At 36.6% G+C, this 6,743-nt stretch overlaps 1 pseudogene; it reads right to left on the bottom strand.

Moving 5' to 3' along the window:
- Nucleotides 1-2,821: 2,821 nt before the first annotated feature.
- Nucleotides 2,822-4,332, bottom strand: LOC102496020 (peptidylprolyl isomerase domain and WD repeat-containing protein 1 pseudogene; annotated as a pseudogene).
- Nucleotides 4,333-6,743: the final 2,411 nt, after the last annotated feature.

Genomic DNA, 6,743 nt, shown 5'->3' with positions numbered 1-6,743 from the left:
AGACATTAAGGGAATGGGTACTGTTCAAAAAGGAATGCCCCACAAATGTTACCATGGAAAAACTGGAAGAGTCTACATTGTTACCCACCATACTATTGGCATTGTTGTGAACAAACAAGTTAAGGGCAAGATTCTTGCCAAGAGAATCAATGTGCGTATTGAGCATATTAAGCATTCTAAGAGCAGAGATAGCTTCCTAAAACGTGTGAAGGAAAATGACCAGAAAAAGAAAGAAGCCAAAGAGAAAGGTACCTGGGTTCAACTAAAGCGCCAGCCTGCTCCACCCAGAGAAGCACGCTTTGTGAGAACCAATGGAAAGGAGCCTGAGCTACTGGAACCTATTCCCTATGGATTCATGGCATGATGGGTGTTAAAAATAAACTAATCTGTGGTCTATAAACATGTTTGCCTTAATTGAGTAGAATTATGTTCCCTCCCCAAAGCTAATTTTTATTGGGCTTTAGTTCATTTTGTAGTATCTTTATTCAAATTTAGTATTTTTCACCTTAAAGATGTTAGGTGGTTTGGTTTATACAACAAATAAACCTCAATTGGTTAAAAAAAATTCTTTACTGTAGTAATTTTTCAGGAGGATACAAAGATAACTATGAATATTAAATCTGCATTGTTCAATACAAGAAGTGTTCCTGAAAGGTATTCAACTGGAGGAGACACCACAAGAATACACAATAATACATTAACAGTGTTATTATCTAGTATGGTTGGCAAATAAAGGGAATTGTAAAACTTCAATTTGTCCTTTTTGGTGAAAGATATTTTATTCTCTTTTCTGACTTCAAAGTCAGTGGAGAATAGTCCAAATATTTGAGGCAATAAGGGAAGTCCAAAGAAAAGGGCCATTCTATATTAATCATTAACTGGTGTTATGAATTCAATTGTGTCCTTCCCAAAAGATGTTGAAGTCCTGACCCCCAGAACCTGCCACTGTGACCCTAATTGAAAATTGAGAACTTCGTAGATGATAAGATAAAGCCCTAATGCTATATGATTGTGTCCTTATAAAAATGGGAAATTTTGACATGGAAGCAGATGATGTGAAGATACGTAAGGAGAATGCCATATAAAGATAATGGCAAAGATCAGTGATGAATCTATAAGCAAAGGAATGCCAAAGACTGCCAGTAGATCACCAAAAACTAGGAGAGAGACAAGGAATACATTTTTTCTCGCAGCCCTCAGAAGGGACCTAGCCTGCTGACATGTTGATTTTAAGACTTCTACCTTCCAGAACTGCGAGACAATAAATTTCTGTTGTTTAACCCCTCAGTTTGTGGTTCTTTGTTATGACAGCCCTAGCAAAGGAAAACAATGGGCCCTGGAAATCCATGAGCTCAACTTTCCCTTCACTTCTCCTTTGCTTTATTTTCTTAGCAGGGACAATAGGAATGGGATAGCAAAAAAAAAAAAAAAAAATTGTGTGATCTTGCAAGGCAAAGTGAAGCTAGACTGAACAAAGACTGAGCTTAGTGAAAGGAAATTTGAGACTGGTAGCCTTTGAAATTAGTCTTGACACTTTGAACACTGGTTGGCACCAGAGTCCTAGTAAAAATACTAGTCTTTGTTTACACAAAGACCAATTTCTGCTACCCACATCTTCTCTTTCCTAAAGATAGGCCCTATTCAGTGTATGTCTCAAGTCTTTCCTTTTTGACCACAGACCTTTCCTTTTGTGCTCAAAATTCTTTTATTTTTGAACTCATACATATTGTTTTATTGCTCCATTATCAGACACCAAAATTTTTACTGTATGTGTATTTCTTCATAGTGTATTTTCTTAAGTAAGACACACTATAACTTGAAGACAGAAAAAAATAGTTTAGCCTCACTAGAAGAATGTGAAAATAGGAAGTGAACTGACATATAAAACTAAGGATTCAGGTATTTATTCTGATTCTTGTATTTTAAAGAATATTTCATAAGTATTAAGGAATATAACACTGTTTACCAGAGAGATTTCTTATTTACTTCTGAAGTTTTACTTACTACTACTTACAATTTAATAATGAACAAAATAAAAAAAAATATTTGCCATGGTTCTCATTAAACATGGTAGCAGCTGCAGAGTTTGGTGCGTGAGTTTCACAAGCCAAGGCAGGCCTACATGGAATCAACCATGTCTAAGGGACCTACAGTTGGCATTGATCTCGGTACCACCTACTCCTGCATGGCTGTCTTCCAGCATAGAAAAGTAGAGATAATTGCCAATGATCAGGGGAACAGAACCAATCCAAATTATATTGTCTTTACCAATACCGAACAATTGATCAGTGATGCTGCAAAAAATCAGGTTGCAGTGAACCCCATCAACACAGTTTTTGATGCCAAGCATCTGATTGGATGCAGATTTGATGATGCTGTTGTCCATTCTGATATGAAGCACTGGCCCTTCAAGGTGGTGAATGATGCAGGCAGGCTCAAGATGCAAGTAGAATACAAAAGAGAGACAAAAAGTTTCTACCCTGAGGAGGTGTCATCTATGGTTCTGACCAAGATCAAGGAAATCACAGAAGCCTACCTTGAGAAGACTGTTACCAATGCTGTGGTTACTGTGCCTGCTTATGTTAATGACTCTCAGTGTCAGGCTACCAAAGATGCTGGAACTATCGATGGTCTCAATGTGCTTAGGATCATCAATGAGCCAGTTGCTGCTGCCATTGCCTATGGTTTAGACAAAAAGGTTGGAGCTGAAAGAAATGTGCTGATCTTCAATTTGGGAGGTGGCACTTTTGATGTGTCTATCCTTACTATTGGGAATGGAATATGCATTTTCATCTGCAAATACAATAAAACAAGTATTATTTTATTTGACAGTAATATTTATGATGCTGACATCTTCATAGGGTTTATCTGTTTGGGGATTTACTTTAATGTTGGAGATCCTCTGCACAACTTCCATTTTTTTAGTCACTCATTCAGACACTGTATGCTTATTATCAAGCCAAGGTGTTGATACTACTGTTATGAAAAACTGGGATCTATTAGTATTTGATCCAGCATTGGCCATGCTGAGCATGTATGGTCTATCATGTCATAATGTTGAGTGAAATTCATCTTCAAATTCTTCTCCCCATTTGATTCCTCCTCCCATACCAGTACCTGTTGGATTTCCTGTCTGAATCATGAAGCCCTGAATTATATGATGAAACATATACCCATTATAACCATTTCTGCTGTGAACACAGAAGTTTTCCACTGTCTTAGGACACTCAATAGGAAAAGTTTGATGTGAATGTCCCCCATGCTTCTGTGGATAATAGCATTATCTGAAACTCATTTAGGTCCTTCAGCTTGAGTAGCTGCCATGACTACTTCTTTAAAAGGTTTCTCATTAAAAACATCTTGGTCAGACTCTGCACTTTTTGTATCTTCTGGTTCTCATTTGGTAAACATATAGAATTTATTCTTTTTGAAAGATGTATAAACTATTATTGGATCAGCTTGAATATTCTATAGAACAGAGATTTTAGAAGTTTTCATCTCTATAGTAGTTGCAGCATGATGCTTTTTAGCTATTCCCTGGAACAAAGCCAGTTGCATCGCTCTAATATTTTCTTGCTTGCCTAAAATCCATACACACTGGCTTGTCTCTACATTTATAACTTTAATGCCCAGCATTGTTCCATACAACACTAAGTGTCCAGTTTCACCAAAAACTATATTAATTAACCTTATGCATCCACTTTCTGTAACTCACATTCTATAGCCATTCGTCAGCCAAATTCCATGTCTGGTAGCTGTTGCCTCATCTGCAGCAGTTCAGTAAACATACTTAATGATTTATCAAAGACTCTCATGAGTTTTCCAGTTAGAAACCTGAAAATTCTATCTTTTCTATCAGAACCAGTAGCAACTATTTTCTTCCCATCAGGTGAAAAATATATGCTTGTTGGATAAGCTTTACCCTTGGCAAATTCATATAAATCTGTATCAGTTTTATATTCACAGTTCACATTTTTGGGGAACTTATATTCATGAGGAGGCCTAGTCCAGTACTCAATCATTCCAGATTTGTCAGAATATACTACTGCTTTGTAAACCAAGTTTAGCTGTATCTGAATGAGAGGGGATGTATGGAGTTTGTCAAAATATGAAGTGGCTGCTTATCTCCTCAACCATTGTATATGAAAACTTTTCCTGTACCTTCTCTGAAGCAGCAATGGAAGATATGATATCTCCTAGGTAATAGATCCACTCAAATTGTCCAGGAAAATAGCCAAGCTTCAACATATTGATCATGTCAAAGTTCACTATATCAAACACTGTCATTGCTTTATCATCACCCACAGAACAGAACAATGCTCCCTCACAGCTAACTACGATAATCTCAATAATTCCCAGGTGACTATGAAATGTTTAACAAATTCAATTCCCTTTTCTATTTTCTTCTAGAACTTAATATGTCCATCATGACTGGCAGTAATAATAAAATCTGTCTTGATACATACCACGTGAGTGATGGCATCTCTATGCACGTAGCTGCGCTCATACATGGATGCACTGGGGAGATTATCAAGATAGACTCTTTCAAACTCTGGAATTTTCTTCTTGGCCAGCATTGCCTCCATGGGTAAAGGCCCAACCCAGCACCTTCATTCTCCTCATCATTCTCTTGGGTCATCACCAGCTCTCTCTTACTGGGTTCCATTTTTCCCAGTTGCCTGTGCTCAAACTTTCTTTCTTCAATCAAATAATTTATCCTCTACTTCCTCAATAAGACTATTACTCCCTTAAGAGTAGCTGTTCTTACATAGAGTGATCTGCTTTAAATTAAATCTCTGATGAAATTTGAAGGAAAGTATTTTTGAACTTCAGAGTCTTTCAGTGATTTTTTTGCCTATTACTTTCTTTTTTTTTTCTTTTCTGTCTTCTGGAATTGTTCTGGTCAAATGTTATCTTAGTCTGAATCTTTGTCACTTATTATCCATGTGATAATGGAAGAATTATTTCCACTCTCCCAGTCTTCTTTTCTTTATTTATAAGACTCATTTGCTCATGATATTTACCTCACGAGGTTGTGAAGATCACATGAAATAATGTAAATTTAACCCCTAGACAGTTCCTGGTACTGTACAAGCATAAAACAAATGCTAGTTCCATATCTTCATTCATCCTTTTTATCCATTTTGGCTCAGAGGCAAGAATATGAAATCAGCCCTGCAACAGTGAACTACTACTCACCATTCATCACTGTTTTCCATGTCTTTATAGGAAAAACTCTAAAAAGAGTCATAGTTTAGTGAAAGATCAGAGTTGGTCCAGAATATCATGGATATTCCTAAACTCCAATTGGAATCTTTATGAGTAGAAGACCATTCCACTTGAGCAATAGTCTATCCTTGAAGAATGTAGATCTTTACTATGATTACTAAGTGTGCTGTGTTGTAGACATAATATGGGACCCACTGGGTTATTCCCCCCATAATGTGACTCAGTACTTAATCTGTTGAATAGATGTGGGATAACAGCTTGATTTCTTTTCTCTTACCTCTTTATCTTTTTAAAAATTTTTATTTACTATTATTATTTTCTTTAATTTGACCAGAGAAAGAGAAAAAGGGAAAGTGAGAAAGCAAGCCATGGCTGGCTGTGTCAGAGTCCATCATCCCCAAAACCTTGCCACCTGCCAGCCCCTACCTCTTTCTCTTAAAGGAAGAGAATTTATAATTGATTATTTGACTTGCTGAGCAACAAGCACATTAAGAGTGTAAAATAAAATGAGAACATACTTTTCTCCAAAGTAATTTTCTTTCAATAAATTCTTTAATGTATTACAGTTGAAAACTATATGTTTTCGTGATCAGCAGTTGGCATAATGGCTATGTGGCTGGATTCCCATGTAGTAGACCGCAGTTTGAATTCCAGACCCAGTGGCTTAAGCTCACACCAGGGATGCATGTATGCGTATCCCAAATACCTAGAGGAGAATGGAGGAGAAGGGATTGTGCTGTGGCCATCCCCCCTGGGGGGTAATTTCTCGCTTTCTGTCTCTCTATCTCTGTCTTTCTGGCGAGCACACACATCGTATAGGAAAAACCTCTCCCCCCACAAAAAAAATGTGGGTATGTTGACTATGGATAGATTTAACAAGTATTTCAGTGAATATTAAACCAATGGAGGGAGAGAGAGAATATCTATGAATATTTTCATTGAATATTTTTGATCTTATATCATAGGCCAAACTTTTGGGGTACAACAATGAACAAAATCACTGCTTTGGGAGCAACTTCTGGTGGAGAAACTTAAAATAGCAATGATGTCAGGTAGTGCAAGTACTACAAAAAGTAAAAACCTGGAAAAAGAATGATGGAGAACTTTTTTATAGGGTATTTTTTAAATTTTTTATTATCGTCATAATCTTTATATTACATTGGATTACATATAACTTTACAGTGTATTACATTGCTTTTTCAAAAGGGAATGCCATGCATGTCAGTCAATACAGAGACATTAATCTCCCCGCTTCAACATTCAATATCTTTTCTATGTTTTCCCCAATCAGTATTATTATTATTCTAATTGTTTTTTTTCCAATATCTTTTTTTTTATTAATTCACTTTACACCATCACAACACACAAATGAATTTTCCATCCAAAATACACTGCGCATTGGCTCAATCAAGCACATCCACATACATGTTCTCAGCAAATAATTTTCCAATTCTTACGTCCTGCATACCTTGCCCTTTGTCTTGCCATCCCTGATTCCCCATCCCCCACCCTCT

This window comes from Tupaia chinensis, unplaced genomic scaffold (assembly GCF_000334495.1).
Source record: "Tupaia chinensis unplaced genomic scaffold, TupChi_1.0 Scaffold000460_1, whole genome shotgun sequence".
NCBI lineage: Eukaryota > Metazoa > Chordata > Mammalia > Scandentia > Tupaiidae > Tupaia > Tupaia belangeri.
The sequence above is the reverse complement of the archived record's forward strand: the minus strand, read 5'-3'. Positions and strand labels throughout refer to the sequence as shown.